The sequence below is a fragment of the Perca flavescens genome, chromosome 20, assembly GCF_004354835.1.
Source record: "Perca flavescens isolate YP-PL-M2 chromosome 20, PFLA_1.0, whole genome shotgun sequence".
Lineage (NCBI taxonomy): Eukaryota > Metazoa > Chordata > Actinopteri > Perciformes > Percidae > Perca > Perca flavescens.
Window position 1 is genome coordinate 32,742,235 of NC_041350.1, and position 16,456 is coordinate 32,758,690.

The 16,456-nt window shown below is 40.1% G+C and overlaps 1 protein-coding gene and 1 long non-coding RNA gene across 3 annotated transcripts in view; one reads left to right on the forward strand and one right to left on the reverse strand.

Moving 5' to 3' along the window:
* Nucleotides 1–12,281, reverse strand: part of adck1 (aarF domain containing kinase 1) — a 178,379-nt gene extending 166,098 nt beyond the window's left edge. The window contains exons 1-3 of one of the 2 annotated variants that reach the window (XM_028565224.1): nucleotides 11,644–12,281; nucleotides 11,464–11,534; nucleotides 4,530–4,626 (exon numbers count right to left, since the gene is read on the reverse strand). The gene's annotated coding sequence lies outside the window, so the exon portion shown is untranslated. The remainder of the gene's footprint in view (nucleotides 1–4,529; nucleotides 4,627–11,463; nucleotides 11,535–11,643) is intronic. The other variant, XM_028565223.1, reaches the window with a different exon arrangement.
* A 685-nt stretch (nucleotides 12,282–12,966) lies between these two features.
* Nucleotides 12,967–14,953, forward strand: LOC114546464 (uncharacterized). Its single transcript, XR_003691057.1, has 2 exons — nucleotides 12,967–13,119; nucleotides 14,670–14,953. It is a non-coding gene; the product is annotated as an uncharacterized LOC114546464 (long non-coding RNA).
* Nucleotides 14,954–16,456: the final 1,503 nt, after the last annotated feature.

The following is a 16,456-nucleotide window of genomic DNA, read 5'->3' on the forward strand; positions in this document are numbered from 1 at the left end:
CAAAGAAGCAAGCGCTCCAAAAACTAAAGAATTCTTTATTGAAATATATTGATCCCGATGGGAGTAAAAACATACCTACAAACTCAGAAGGGCTGAAAAAGGTGACACATCATCACATACAGTACAGGCCAAAAGTTAGGACACACCTTCTCATTCAATGCGTTTCCTTTATTTTTATGACTATTTACATTGTAGATTCACACTGAAGGCATCAAAACTATGAATGAACACATGTGGAATTATGTACTTAACAAAAAAGTGTGAAATAACTGAAAACATGTCATTATATTCTAGGGGTCATTGTCCTGTTGAAAAATAATGTCTAATGGTCTAATGTCCATTCCTTGTGTTTCTTGGCCCAAACATATCTCTTCTGCTTGTTGCCTCTCCTTAGCAGTGGTTTCCTATCAGCTATTTGACCATGAAGGCCTTATTCGTGCAGTCTCCTCTTAACATTTGTTCTAGAGATGTGTCTGCTGCTAGAACTCTGTGTGGCATTCATCTGGTCTCTAATCTGAGCTGCTGTTAACTTGCGATTTCTGAGGCTGGTGACTCGGATGAACTTATCCTCAGCAGCAGAGGTGACTCTTGATCTTCCTTTCATGTGAGCCAGTTTCATTGTAGCGCTTGATTGTTTTTGCTACTGCACTTGGGGACACATTCAAAGTTTTCGCAATTTTCCGGACTGACTGACCTTCATTTGTTAAAGTAATGATGGCCACTCATTTCTTTTTACTTAACTGATTGGTTCTTGCCATAATATGAATTCTAACAGTTGTCCAATAGGGCTGTGTATCAACCTGACTTCTGCACAACACAACTGATGGTCCCAACCCCATTAATAAAGGGAAAAAATTCCACTAATTAACCCTGACAAGGCACACCTGTGAAGTGAAAACCATTTCAGGGGACTACCTCATGAAGCTCATTGAGAGAACACCAAGGGTTTGCAGCGCTATCAAAAAAGCAAAGGGTGGTTACTTTGAGGAATCTAAAATATAAGACATGTTTTCAGTTATTTCACACTTTTTTGTTAAGTACATAATTCCATATGTGTTCATTCATAGTTTTGATGCCTTCAGTGAGAATCTACAATGTAAATAGTCATGAAAATAAAGAAAACGCATTGAATGAGAATGTGTGTCCAAACATTTGGCCTGTACTGTACATTATATTATATTATATTATATTATATATATATATATATATATATATATATATTTTTTTTTTTTTTTTTTTTTTTTAAAGTGCTGTAGTCTAACTAGCAGGAAACAGAGTTTGGAGACATTACCTTATTTAATCATTAAATTAATAAATATTTTTGTTGTAGCTCTTTTCGGTGTTGTAATTTGTAGACGGCCCTAAGCACTCGTCTAACTGCAGGTAGCAGGCAAGTGTTTATAAACTTCTGGTTTCCAATCCATCGTTTTATGAGTACATAACCTATTTGTACTAGTGTAGAAGTTTGGTATCATTTCGGGCATTATTAGTGGGGTAACTTACGAGATAGAAACGTGGGTCCATTAGCCCCTGCACTAAGCTATTCAGCTGATAACGCTACTCTACGCTAACTCTCCCAATGTTCGACCCAGGTGAAAAAAAGGGGGGGGGTGTTTGGCTCGAGGTCATGGTGCAAAGGACCCTAGGGTGAAATTACTCCGAACCATCACTTTAAGACTTTAATTTTTGAAAAAAACTTTCAAAAATTAACAATAATTTGGAGACCCCCCTGGAGTGACTGTGAGGACCCCCTGGGGTCCCGGACCCCTTGTTGAAGATCCCTGCTCTACAGTGAAATACAGACACACTTCACCGTTTAGCTGGCATGCTCCCCCAGAAGAAAATTTTAAATATTCCATGTTTTAAAGCATCAATCTGATGCATTTTGAGATGATTTCTTTGCCAACCAACAGTGTAATATTTCAATATGCACTCATTAAAGTTAATTTGACTGGCAAAACAGTCCTTCTGACATTACACAATAATAAAAATCATAATTTTTAAAAACTAAAACGTTTTGGATCAATTTTTACTTCTTCCAACCATATGTTAAATAAAGAGTCAATGTGTATTTACATATTGCAATAATATCATAATCCTACAATGAATCATTGTGAAAACTAAACTTTACTACTTTGGCCATGTCATCATCAAAAAAGCAAATTAGTACATTGATGATTTTGTCCATGTTGATATTAGCTGCTTTATTTACATTTATTAAAAACGTCGCATTGTTTATCTTTTCATATAGCTAGACGTCTAAACTCTGGGACAAGTCCATTATGTTTATATAACTGCCATGCGTATTCCAAACAGACAGCTTTGTCAAGGTAGTTTGGGCTTCAGATAGCTTTTACAAATCATGTTCCGCTATGAACGTGCACACACATACTGTTTGTATCACAGTCAGTCAGTAAAGGCACAGTCGCAAAGGGTAGCGGTCGTTGCCGGTAACGTACTCGTATGACAGAGTGCACGGACCGAAACTTTGTGATTAGCATCTAATGACTAGCAAGCACTTTCTTACCGCTGCTGCCATCCAGTATTTTCCTTCAACATGCGCTGCAGAAGCAAGCATCTGGCTCCCTCAATTTGAGGCACCAAGTGCTAAACAGCTTCCCGTCTCCAACCTTTTCCTCTTGTCCTCTATTCATGCCCAGCGCCATTTGTTTTTAACTAATTTCTCAACTAAACACATGCTCCATGTTTGATAAACTTTGCCTCCATTTTTTTTAGCTGCGTTACCACGGAGACCACAGCGGCACCGCACTCTGACATTTCCGGCAGTCCGGATCAGGCCAAATTTTTCTGTCCGAGCCTGGCCCACGTCTGACAGAGCCGTGTCCGGACCCGGCCCGAGCCCGACAGGCATTAAGAAATGTATGTCCAAGCCCGACACAGTTAAAATCTCATCTTTTTTCCTCTCATACTAATGACACATGTAGGCTACGTTTGTTTGTGTGGAAAGCCCTTTTTTATTAAGCAACTGTAGGAAGGCATTCGGAAATGTCAACAGATGAGCGCATCAGCACATACGGGGCAACAAGCGCACGTTAATAAGCTGTTAAAATGTTCAATGTGTTAACCTCTCCTGATTGCTTTGTTTCCGACCGTGATCAGAAAACCAGGGGAGACTCGTTACCTGCAGGGCCGACGTTATAAAATGAATAACCACTAACTCTGCTCCGGTTGCATCTACAACACGTCCGCTTCCTCTTTTTCTATCTCTCTTCTGCCCACTTACCACACACACACACACACACACACACACACACACACAAAATTTTACAACAAATTCCTTATCGTGCTGATGTGACCGAGCCCAACCTGACCCTGACCATAATTTCTAAATATCTGTCAGAACCCGACCCGAGGCCGACGGGTCCATGCCTTATTTCCAGAGCCCCGGAGACAGGTGTAGCCATCAGTGGCGCAAAAGGTGGGTAAGCGCTATATGCGGCGCATAGGGGTGCAGCACCAAAGCGATATAAGGTAAAAAAAAAAAAAAAAAAAAAAAAGCAGGTACGAGTAGTGAGTTGTCGTCTATGGAAAAAGATGGATAAAGCAAAACAGCTGTCGGGGGCTAAAAATAGAAAAACAAAGAGGGAAAAGGAGATGACATGTCAAGGGATGCTACAGAAGTTAAATAAGTGTATGGTGAAAGGCAACAGGTAGGATTTAAAGTGCTGAAAATATAGGGTAGCATGTACAATAAATGACAAGAATCTGGAAAACATAACTAATGCAATAACTCTGGTTTACCATGGAATCATGCATAGATGCATGAAGGGAGGCGGGGGGGCGCCAAAATTGTTGCTGCATACCCCTCTGACACTGGGTAGTTGCGCCCCTGCCACAAGTGCTACTGGGAGCAACAGTGGCCGCTGAACATATAACATTTGTGTTGCTACTTGTAAACGGACAAGGTAAGGAGGATATGAAAGATCCCAGCAAACAGCCAACTACAATAACCCAAGAACTAATAGACATTTTGACAGAGAGAGGACCATATCAGGTTAGAGGAATTGATTTCCCGAGAGATGATATGCACAGAAAAAAAGTAATTAATAGAGTTTTTTGTCTCTAGTGGTTTTAAGTTGTAAACCTGGTGATGTGCGCCTTGCTGCACACTTGTGTAATTGTGTGTGTGTCCGCGTGTATTACGCACAAGGTTTTGTTTATATAAAGCTTTGCAATATTATTACAGTTGCTATTTAGATGAGTTGTAATTTAATTTAGAAAATATCTGTGCTGTCATGACTCTGGTGTGAAGTCGCTTCAGCGTACTTATAAGTGTTGACAGTGCACTGCACTTGTCTATTTGCATGATGTGTATATATTGGCGTTCGTGTTGTTGCTGTTTTTTTGCTTATGACGTATGTTGGCTGCGTGTTATTGTTGGTGGATACAGAGGTTCACTTTTTAACTACCTGCCAACTGTACCAAGACAACAGACATATACAACCCACACATTACAAACACCCAAAAGATTTGAGAAAATATTGACTAATAACAGACAACTTCCATACCTGCTGGGTGAAATACAGCAATGTACAAGCACGGCTGCTGCTGTCACAGGAAAAGGACGTCCAATGGAATAAAAAAAACATGAAGACTGCCAATCATCTGTGGATTCAATTCAATTTTATTTATAGTATCAAATCATGACAAGAGTTAACTCAAGACACTTGACAGATAGAGTAGGTCTGATTCTTGCACTGACCATTTGCACTGTGCCCATCTGTGTACTTAGAAACAGGACAGATACCTCAAAATCCTAAAAAAATATCTTGCAATGTTTACACAGTTCTCACTTAATGTATTTTTTTTTCCATCTGCAATCTCCACACTTTTCTATTTATATCTTAAGTTGTCTTTGCTTGTCTGTATATCAGGACTGTGCAATTTTATTTCAGCTCTTAACGATCACAAAAGCAATGTAATTGAGAAAAACAATTATTTTGCTCATCATGTAAAGGGAGAATGGCTTATTTTGTCTTGTGTTCTGAATGACAAGCACACTTTCGCACTCCTGAAGGCTAAACTTACTCAGCCAACATTTGAATGTATTTTTTAATATTATTTATTTTAAGGAGCATTCAAAAAGTTAAACGGGAAAAGTATTAAAGTGGTTATATTAAGCTTTTTGGCTTTTTCCCCTTTATTTTATTGTGTTATATATCTTTTTGTGCATGTTATAGGTTTACAAAGTGAAAAAGCCCAAAGTCCCCCCCAAAGGGACTTTCCATCGTCCAGAGAAAACACTATTCACAAACTGCTCCCAACAGCTCTATTGTAGTCCGGCCTTTACTTTTCGTTACAAATGCGTCACTTTTTAAGTTGCCTCACTCTGTAGCTACAACAGAGAGCTCAACACACAGGGTAAAAAGAGGAGCTACAGTGCAATGTATAGTACAGCAAAAATATAGTGTTTTTTGAAAATTAAACCACATAAACCTATTCTGGTACAACCTCTAAATATAATTTTTAACTTGAAAATGAGCATAATATGAGCACTTTAAAAGGGAAATTAACCAGTTCAAGGTGTTTTCACTGTTTAAGTTCAATAAATGCAACATCTTTCCAAAAGTCAATGAGGAATCGTAATTTCAGTAATTGTGATTTTAGATAATCAAGCAACCCTACTGTATATAGGCATATATGTATGCATTTTAAGAGAAACTTCACAATTTTGTTTGTATTTCTTTTAAAAAGGTCCTATGAATATGAAAAAGTCACTGAGGTTTTTTTAACATTAATATGTGTTCCCCCAGCCTGCCTATGGTCCCCCAGTGGCTAGAAATAGCGATAGGTGTAAACCGAGCCCTGGGTATCCTGCTCTGCCTTTGAGAAAATGAAAGCTCAGATGGGCCGATCTAGAATCTTGCTCCTCATGATGACTCTCTCTCATGGGTGGGCACAATTCTCTGGGCGGGCAAAGCAGAGAAAGGGGAGGTAACTTTACTCCTTATGACCTCATAGAGAGTCATCATGGCTTTCAAACGAGCAAAGTGGCAGTTGGTCAAAACGTGAGATATATAATCAATATGTGTTTACAACCGTCGGGGGATATCACAGGTGGGACTGGCAAGTTAGCCCATAGCTAGCATGATGGGTCCGTGTACTTGGCGGCCAACGGATTTTCGTTTTGAAAGGAAAAAAACAAATACGAAAAACGGCCAGTTTCCCAATTACCATTAGTAAATAGGAAAACAAAAAACGGAAAACAACCCATTGTTTGTTTTTTGTTTTGATATTAAAAAACGGAAAACGAAAAACTATCTCGTTATCCGATTGTCTTTGATGTGTTTGTAAATGGAACTCGGAAATTAAATTGTGTGTATAAATCTTATTCCTCATTCATTTTTTCTCGTGCCATATCATGGTTTCGATTTTAGTTTGTTTGACAGATAGCCTACATTGCCAAAACAGTGGCGCAAAACAACGTTAGAGACCTTTTATGTGAAAATGAGAAGTTTTGAAAATGTTTTCGCTTCATTATTATTATTATTATTATTAGACTATGATGGTTATCTTGTTGTGTAGACTCATTTTTGATGAATGAGAGCGGTCAGCGCTAATCTCCTGTGACCACTTCATAATAAAAATCAACTTGTGTTTCGCCACAAGTCCCTGCTGAGCACACCACCTCCGCACACTCCTCTCAGAAAACCCCTGTATCGTTCCAAAATGTGAACCCAACGCAGCTGCTATATCCCCACAAGACATCCCATTCTTTCGGTTTTCTAATATAAAACTAGCATATTCGTCTAAAAACATTTTTACGTCCGTATCATTCTAACTGTCCATGGTCTCATTGATGTCCAAATGATTTCCGGGTATGCAGCCGCTTACTACTTACGATCGTTTCCGGGTCACGAAAAAAATGAATGAGGAATAAGATTTATACACACAATTTAATTTCCGAGTTCCATCTACAAACACATCAAAGACAATCGGATAACGAGATAGTTTTTCGTTTTTTAATATCAAAACAAAAAACGAATAATGGGTTGTTTTCCGTTTTTTGTTTTCCTATTTACTAATGGTAATTGGGAAACTGGCCGTTTTTCGTTTTTGTTTTTTTCCTTTCAAAACGAAAATCCGTTGGGCGCCAAGTACACGGACCATGATGCCTTGTATTTTCTAGATCTAGATAAGTTTACCGGTACTTATCTGAACTAACAACATGATCACTGTCACTAGATATAAATAAAACATTGACTTTCACTTGGTGCTATTCACTGACAGTAAAAACACCTCTTCCTCATCCCACTCAGTCACCATAGTTCAAGTACTAGGCTGATACACGTCTCCCCAACGTGACATCATCACCGAATTGCGTTAAAAAAAAAAACACTGATACCAAAAACGACAAAAACTAGCCTTTAACACTATTTTGAGACATTTTCAACAATGATATACATATATTGAGTGCTATATGTACCTATTAATCAACAGTGGTGGTTAACCTGCAACATGGGCTTTAAGAGAGCTCAGTGCGTGTGGGTGTGTGTGTGTGTGTGTATAAAGTGGGCAGAAGAGAGATAGAGAAAGAGGAAGCAGACGTGTTGTATGCAACCAAAGCAGAGTTGGTGGAATAAGTTTAAGTTTTGTACACAGTGTGTGCGGTGTCCGAAATAAACTCCAGACTGAAAGCCAAGCTCATTCATTTGCTCACCAGAAACCCCGATTTTAACCCCGACGTTATTCATTTTATAACATCGGCCCTGGAGGTAACGAGTCTCCCCTGGTTTTCTGATCACGGTCAGCAACGAAGCAAGCAGGAAAGGTTAACACATTGAACATTTTAACAGCTTAACGTGCGCTTGTTGCCCCGTGTGCGCTGATGCGCTCATCTGTTGACATTTCCGAATGCCTTCCTATAGTTGCTTAATAAAGGCGAGCTTTCCACACAAAAACGTAGCCTACGTGTCATTAGTATGAGAATAAATTTGATTTTAACGGTGTCGGGCTCAGGTCGGGCTCGGACACAAATTTCTTAATGCCTACCGGGCTTGGGCCGGGTTCAGTCACGGCTCTGTTGGACGCGGGCCAGGCTTGGACAGAAAAATTCAGCCCGATCCAAACTCTACTACAGACACAGAAATGGCTCATACTAAGGAAAGCTCATTGTGGGACTGGCTCTAGTGGCTATAATTCCGCACCAAGGCAGAATTTCGGGAAAGAGACTTCAGATACAGTATTGGGGGACCATTAAGGCCTATATAAAAGAGACTTCAGATACAGTATTGGGGGACCACTAAGGCCTATATAAAAGAGACTTCAGATACAGTATTAGAGGACCACTAAGGTCTATATAAAAGAGACTTCAGATACAGTATTAGGGGACCACTAAGGCCTATATAAAAGAGACTTCAGATACAGTATTAGGGGACCACTAAGGCCTATATAAAAGAGCCTTCAGATACAGTATTAGGGGACCACTAAGGCCTATATAAAAGAGACTTCAGATTAGGGCTGGGCGATATGGACCAAAAGTCATATCCCGATATATTTTGGCTGAATATCGATATACGATATATATCCCGATATTTTTTTCCGCAAAGTGAGAGCAAATGTTCAGTCAAAGCCAAAATCAAATATGACATGTCACAAGTAGTTTCATAGAAACAGTTGCAAAATCAAATAAATAATAAACCGGTTTCTTCACCTGGTTCATGATTAAATGCTCAGCTGTTCAAATAATAAAATGTAAACCTAAATACTGTATAACAGGAGTACCTTTTTTGAAATCAAAGCTCCATATTTGTGATTCGTTCCAAAGGTCAATTAAGCTTTTGATATTAATATAATCTACTTTGTTCAAAATGTAATGCCTCATGCCTGTAAGCCTAGGTTTATAGTCCCATTCTTCCACTTGATACTGCTTCCACTTAAGTAAACTAAAAGATGAACTATCGACTACAAAACAAAGAAACTAATTAATGTGTTAATACAAAGAATATTTATTATGATCGGTTCACAGATCTGAGTCCAAACGTAAACTTCACCCTTCTGAACTAAGAGTTTCTGCTTCAAGGTGAAGTTTAAAACAGACTGAAATGTCCAGGCTCATTCCTCCACTATTTATTTCTGTATGTATTTATGCGTTCGTGTCATTTTAACGGGCACTGAGCTCCAGATCCTGCAGCCGCAGACGGTCTCTGCTGCCCCGCTGTAGCTTCTCTCCGTCCGCCTGCCGCCCGGCAAACTTAGTGGAACTTTCCGCCGATATCGACATACAGGTCGTCCTGGACTACGTGTAAGATCCTACCGATCACCACTCTGTCTTTGGCTGGTCCGATTTGGATCAGCGGGACCCCGCGCAGCAGCGAGGCAAAGCTGTGTTTTTCCGGGGAAGAGACGCTGCGGCCGCCACGGAGCTCTCCGCCCCCGCTGCCGCCGGAGCTCAGATTGCTGGTCAAGGCGGCATACATAATCATAAAACACATTGTCACCTGTTAAATGTTATTCATTGCTGTTTGTTCTTTTCATTTCCTCTATCGAACATAATTAAGCAGTACAAAAGTCCGGCATCTTTAGCGTTGATCGGAATTAGGGGGACCCCTGTTCCAAGATGGCGGCGGTTTTGACGTATGTTTAGAACCTCAAGGCGACATCTGTGTATATATCTATGGGAGTAAGGATCACATTTGAACTATATCGATATATGCGATATGGTCTAATTCCATATCTCATTTAAAAATATATCGATATATTTTTTATATCGATATATCGCCCAGCCCTACTTCAGATACAGTATTAGGGGACCACTAAGGCCTATATAAAAGAGCCTTCAGATACAGTATTAGGGGACCATTAAGGCCTATATAAAAGAGACTTCAGATACAGTATTGGGGGACCACTAAGGTCTATATAAAAGAGACTTCAGATACAGTATTAGGGGACCACTAAGGCCTATATAAAAGAGCCTTCAGATACAGTATTGGGGAACCACTAAGGCATATATAAAAGAGACTTCAGATACAGTATTGGGGGACCACTAAGGCCTATATAAAAGAGACTTCAGATACAGTATTGGGTAGAGCTGGGCAATATATCGATATTATATCGATATCGTGATATAAGACTAGATATCGTCTTAGATTTTGGATATTTTAATATTGTAATATGGCATAAGTGTTGTCTTTTCCTGGTTTTAAAGGCTGCATTACAGTAAAGTGATGTCATTTTCTGAACTTACCAGACTGTTGTAACTGTTCTATTATTTGCCTTTACCCACTTAGTCATTATATCCACATTACTGATGATTATTTATCACAAATCTCATTGTGTAAATATTTTGTGAAAGCACCAATAGTCAACACTACAATATCGTTGCGGTATCGATATCAAGGTATTTGGTCAAAAATATCGTGATATGTGATTTTCTCCATATCACCCAGCCCTAGTATTGGGGACCACTAAGGCCTATATAAAAGATACTTCAGATACAGTATTGGGGGATCACTAAGGCCTATATAAAAGAGACTTCAGATACAGTATTAGGGGACCACTAAGGTCTATATAAAAGCATCCAAAGAGCACCATGTCATGGGACCTTTATTTTATATATTTGATTACAATGTTGTAATGTTACACAGCACTTTTTACACTTTTTTTATAGTGGAACTTTTTGTATGTGCATTGTTGTTTTTATTGTTTTGAGGCTCCGGTGCATCAGGACCAAAACCTCACGCCACAAAACAGAATATTTAGAATGTTAGAACAGCAGCCAGTGGCGAGGGAGGGAGCAGCTGTCTTCAAGAGACTTGAGACCATGAGCGGTTTGAATAAATAGTTTAAGGGTGTTGGAGCTAAATCATGCAGTATGCAGTATCTTATAAAGTAAACAAACATTGGTCATAAACAAAACAAAATTCAAAGCTCAATAATTAGTTTGTGGTTTTTTGTCTGGAGCTTCAAACTGTTTATAAAGTGGTTGTATTGCTGCGGTCTTCATTTCTGCTTTCTAGCCGTAATTTTGGAGCACTGCATGCGGCCTCTGTGCTGGCGGTATTGCGCTATACTCGCATCGTCTCAAACTGTCAACAGCGTTCTGTGTTCTCGTGACCTTGCGAGTTCATTCTTCCAAGAACAACTGGCAATAATGCCCCCCCCCCAAGATCATAAGTCCGTTCTTTGCATTATTGGGATTGAGAAACATGCTTCATAGGAGTGGAACTAGCTTCGGTATCATCCACCTATCTCTAGGGTTAAGGTTAACGTTAGAGTTTGAAGGGGTCTCAAGTTAAGGTAATTTGTAAAAGAACACGTTAGGCTGTTACCTAACGTTACATACCACTTGTCTAACGTTACTTGTGTTATGCACAGACTAGCTGCGTTTTTGTGACGTGTGTTTTGTGTGATGTCGACAAAATTAACGTTATACCAAACAGTCAGACTGCCACAGACAGGTTCACACAGAATCGTTACTGTCAAAAAAAAACAACAAGCTACCTTTTTAGGGTCCACGCGCGTTGTCCTGTTCTGTTTCTCTTTGCTGGTGTTCGACGTCAGAGCGAAGCATTCTGGTTAACGTAGTTTAAAGAGATGAAGGCAAAGTTACTAACGTTAAATCAGATGTCCTATCGAACTAGCACGAAACTCTGACAACGTTATATAGAGAGATTAGCCTACCTTTATGTTTCCCATCAATGCAGTCCGGGTGTGTGCGTTAATTTAATAATGTAACGTTATGTCCCTCTTGATTTTCGCTTTTTATGATAATATTATGATTTAAAACTACACTTCGACCCAAGAGTATGCTCGTGCAGGCGAATTCGAGTTTCCTAGGATAGCGAAGGCATGTCCCGCCCTACTTTGCCTTACTCTGCCTCTCATTAGCTTACCCTGGTATTCTTAGCCTAACGCTGACCAATCTCACTCCTCATGCCTAAACCTAACCAATCAAACCAAAGAAGGAAACGAGTACTAAGCCATTCAGAGACACAGTAGTGCGGGTCATGTCTTCGCCATCCTGAATTCTCTTTAATACGTCCATGGCATTCCTAGGAAACGTGTATTATTTGCGGCTCCTCTGTGGGGTCGCTTTAATATAATACATCTATGGGTGACTTCTGTCGCAGGCTTTTCTCTCAAGTCAGCTCCAAGGGAGATAGAATAGAAATAGATGATATATATGCCTATTTAATTAATTAATCAACATTGCAACGGGAAAAAAAAAAAATTACAGTAGGCCTATTGATTTTGCCTCTTCTGGTAGCATGTACGTAACCTGACTCCGCCAGAAGGATTGCATCGCATTTGATCTGCGAGTGGAAAACTGGAGCTCGCGAGATCAGGACGGTCTCACGAGGCTAGCATGTACGGTGGGTATCTGTGCCAGTGACATCATGTCAATTCAATTACACACACACACACACACACACACACACACACATTCATAATAACACCTCATTCATAATTTCTCTTTAAAGAATAATATACCAAGGCATTTTACCTCAATAGCTGAATTTAATATGAAAAAGTCACACAACGGTGGTTATATGGCACAAGAAGCTAATGTGTCTACTTGTGCTGTAATCCTGGAAATCTTTAGGATAGATATACCATACCAGTAGGCCATTAAATATTTCAACTATTTCAAGCATTGTCGGCACACAGAGTGCAGTAATATGGAATGTAATTTTATTTAGACAGTGACAGTGCAAAATTAAACATTAACCTTCACTGTAAAAAAACCTGCGGTCTCCGAAGACAGCCCAGGCTCCACAAACGCCAACAAAAACAAACTGCACCAACCTGCCCCACGAACCATAACAAACAGTGTTCCAGCCACTCAGTGGCGGTTCTACACGGAGGCCTAGGGAGGCCCGTGCCTCCCTGGAAATGTCCCTGGCCACCCCTGTGCCCCCCCTGTGCTGACCAAATAAAAAGATTATTGATTTATTATGATTTTACACGCGAGCGCCAAAAGCGGAACTAATGTGCGATGCAACGTTCTACACGGGTAGATTAGAGCGCCGCACACAAACATTGTAGCCTCTCAATGAGCCTGCCTTCCACGCCCACATGTGGTGCTGCTCGTTGAATGAGACACTTGGACAGTCTTGGAGAGAGGAGCTCCAATTTCATGAGATGCATGAGTCGAAGGTAAGCAAAACAATTTCATCTCGTAAGTGACTTGTTGTTGTTGCTCATAACCGTGTTCCTTTTGTTCCTCAAACTTAATCATATCTAAACAAACTCATCGAAGCAGAAGCGAATATCCAAATGTCAGTATCGTTGCTAGGTCTACACAATGCTGTGATGTAAACCACGTAACTTCATCCGTCTTGGCTGTTGCATTGCGATAATTAATACATTTGAATAAAGTAATCAACAGGTTTTATGCCCGTGTTAAGTAGGGAGGGATGGTTAGGCAACCAAATGTAATGCTTGCCCCTACGTTTTTTTCTTCTAATAGTTATCATGAAACGAGGAAGGAATATAGCGTCCTTTTTTTTGCCCCAGTAAACAAAAAGTGAGAAAAACAAATGAAGGTGTTGATGAGCAGGAAGAGGGAGAGCCAGAGGAGTCTGGGGAGGTTGGAGAGAGGGCATGTGATGAAAGGGAGGGCTCTGACACAGAGAGGGAGATTCCAGAGGGTGAGGAGGATAAAGAAGAGGGTGAGGAGGAAGAAAACATGCAGGGACAGAGAGAGGAACAGCCAGAGGGACAGCAAGTGGATCCATGTGGATCAAGTACTGCACCAACGGGTTTTTGATGAAAAAGGTTCTCACTATTTGCAAAGCAGTGCAATTACAATTTAATCGTAGGCCTGTTGGGTGTCCTTAAAATGCGGCTTTCTGCTGTAAATTCTTTTTTTGTGTCAATGTGGCTCTGTTTCTTTCTTTTAAGTAAATACTTGGCCTACATTATGAAATACATGCAGATATACATGCATAGGTTTAGAAACCCATGCTAAAGTTGACTAAAAAGAGGAATTAAAAAATCATCTTTTGGAAATTGATCTTAATGCCTTAGTTAAAAAAATTAGGAAAAATCCAACCTTTAAGGACACCAATTTTCTTTGTGAATGAATAATGTATCGTAAATAAATAAATGTTCTTCCTTAAAATACAGGGGGCATAAGTAAGTACACCCTTATGTTAAATTCCCATAGAGGCAGGCAGATTTTTATTTTTAAAGGCCAGTTATTTCATGGATCCAGGATACTATGCATCCTGATAAAGTTCCCTTGGCCTTTGGAATTAAAATAGCCCCCCCACATCATCACATACCCTTCACCATACCCCCACATCATCACATACCCTTCACCATACCCCCACATCATCACATACCCTTCACCATACCCCCACATCATTACATACCCTTCACCATACCTAGAGATTGGCATGGTTTTATTTCAGTTATCTTAATAGCTAAATTAAATTCAATCTATATCAATGCTAATAAAACCATGCCAATCTCTAGGTATGGTGAAGGGTATGTGATGATGTGGGTGGGGCTATTTTAATCTATTATTTTAATTATTATTTAATAATTATTAAATTTAAGGCATTAAGATCAATTTCCAAAAAATGTTTTTTTTTATTCCTCTTTTTAGTCAACTTTAGCATGGGTGTCTAAACTCATGCATACCAATGTAAGTAAATACATGTTGTAGTTGTGCCCTATGTTTACTGTACATCTTTCTACAGATGGCAGCAAGTCCAAGAATGATGTACCAGTACAGCCCAACTTGAATATATTCCCAACCATTTTGATGAAGGGGGACAGAAGACGGAGCTTCAGGCCAAACTGGTCTAATCTTCATCCATGGTATCCTGAGTATTCTGTCATGATGGACTCTACATGTTGATATGCATGTAGATATGTTTAACTTTGTATTGCCCTACCTCTCTTGCACCTGCACTCATTATTGTGCAAAATAAATGTTTATATGATTTTAAAGTAAAATAAAGCGTATAATCTTTAAATATCATTTGTTGGCATTTTTTAATGTGCCCCCCTGGTTAAACGCTGGCCCCTCCTTGGCCCCCCTAGTGAAATTTGTCTAGAACCGCCACTGCAGCCACTAACCGACAAGAAGGAGCTGGTTGAGTCATAAATACGCATTGTGGAAGTAGCCTACGTGCAGATGGCGCGTTCATGCCACTTCGGAATAACAGGGACCGCCCCCGTGGTTACGTTGTTTTTCCGACTGGTACCGTTCACATGGTCGGGATGCGTGTTCTTCTGTTATATTGCCGTTTGGCATAACAACTTTTTGCATGACTGCCACCAACGGTTGGCCCTAGCCTAGAGCATCAGGTGTGTGAAAACATGGAGGCCACAATAACAAAAGATTTGCTGCTGTTTTCTTATACGAGCATCCAAACAGCACATCGCCCAAGTGTTTGTTTGCATTATCTGCAGGACATGAACGGGAAAAGACACGGATAATGTGTTGTTTTTTTATACATAGGCCTATTTATGAATAATTTGAAACATATTATGTCTGTGTTATTGGCAGAGGCATTTGTCCACAATAAACAGTTTATTGTCATTAAAATATGTTCAGTGAACCAAAGTCGCCTACATCAAACGTCAGTTGTCAACAACACGTCACCAACTGGGGAACTCGGTTATCAAAATCCAGCCCGAGTTGGGGGGCGTGCCAAGATGGCCGAGTGAGTAGACGCTTTCTACCGAGCTCTGCAAAGAAAAGTTTTGGAAACGGTAAAACTAAATTTATCTCGCCAAGCACTAAATTTTTTTTTTTTTCAGAAATACTACAGCACTCGTAAGACGTATTATTGAGCAATTTCAAACCAATGCGACAGGAAAAGAGGCCAAGAGAGCGCCAGGCTGAAGCTAAATCCAGATGCTAGCAACGTTACTCCTAAGGCTGGCAATGCTCTAGTTGACAATTGTCACGATTATACCTCCACTCTCTTGCCACTGCGGAAGACTTTATGGATGAATTTCCACCTCTTCCTATCACTCCCAGTAAGTCGCCATCACCGAAGAAAATGTTGTACGCAACCGGGTCTGAACAAACCAACACCAACGATATCATAGCTAGCCTCTCAGCTCTGATAAACACGCGGTCAGACAACATTGAAAGCATGGTCAGTGCCAATGCACTTAAAATTGAAGGTCTTAAAAAGACAATTGACTTTGTGTGTGCAGAGATCAAGGATGTAAAAAGCAAAGTGTGTACACTCGAGGTGAAAATGGCAAAAGAAGAAAAACAAGTAGACATGTCAGCAAAGGGTTTCGGAGTTAGAGAGATACTCCAGGAGATGGAACCTTAGACTTTACGGATTCGAAGAATCAGAAAAGGAAAACATACGAAAGAAGGCCATCGAGGTCTGTCAGGCTGTTCTGCCGGAGGAAAAGAACAGGCTGGCTGACGCTATCGACACCGTACATCGGCTCGGCACTAAGCGGCAGAATGACAACAAACCCAGAGGCATCATCATCCAATTCATTGCATGTGTCT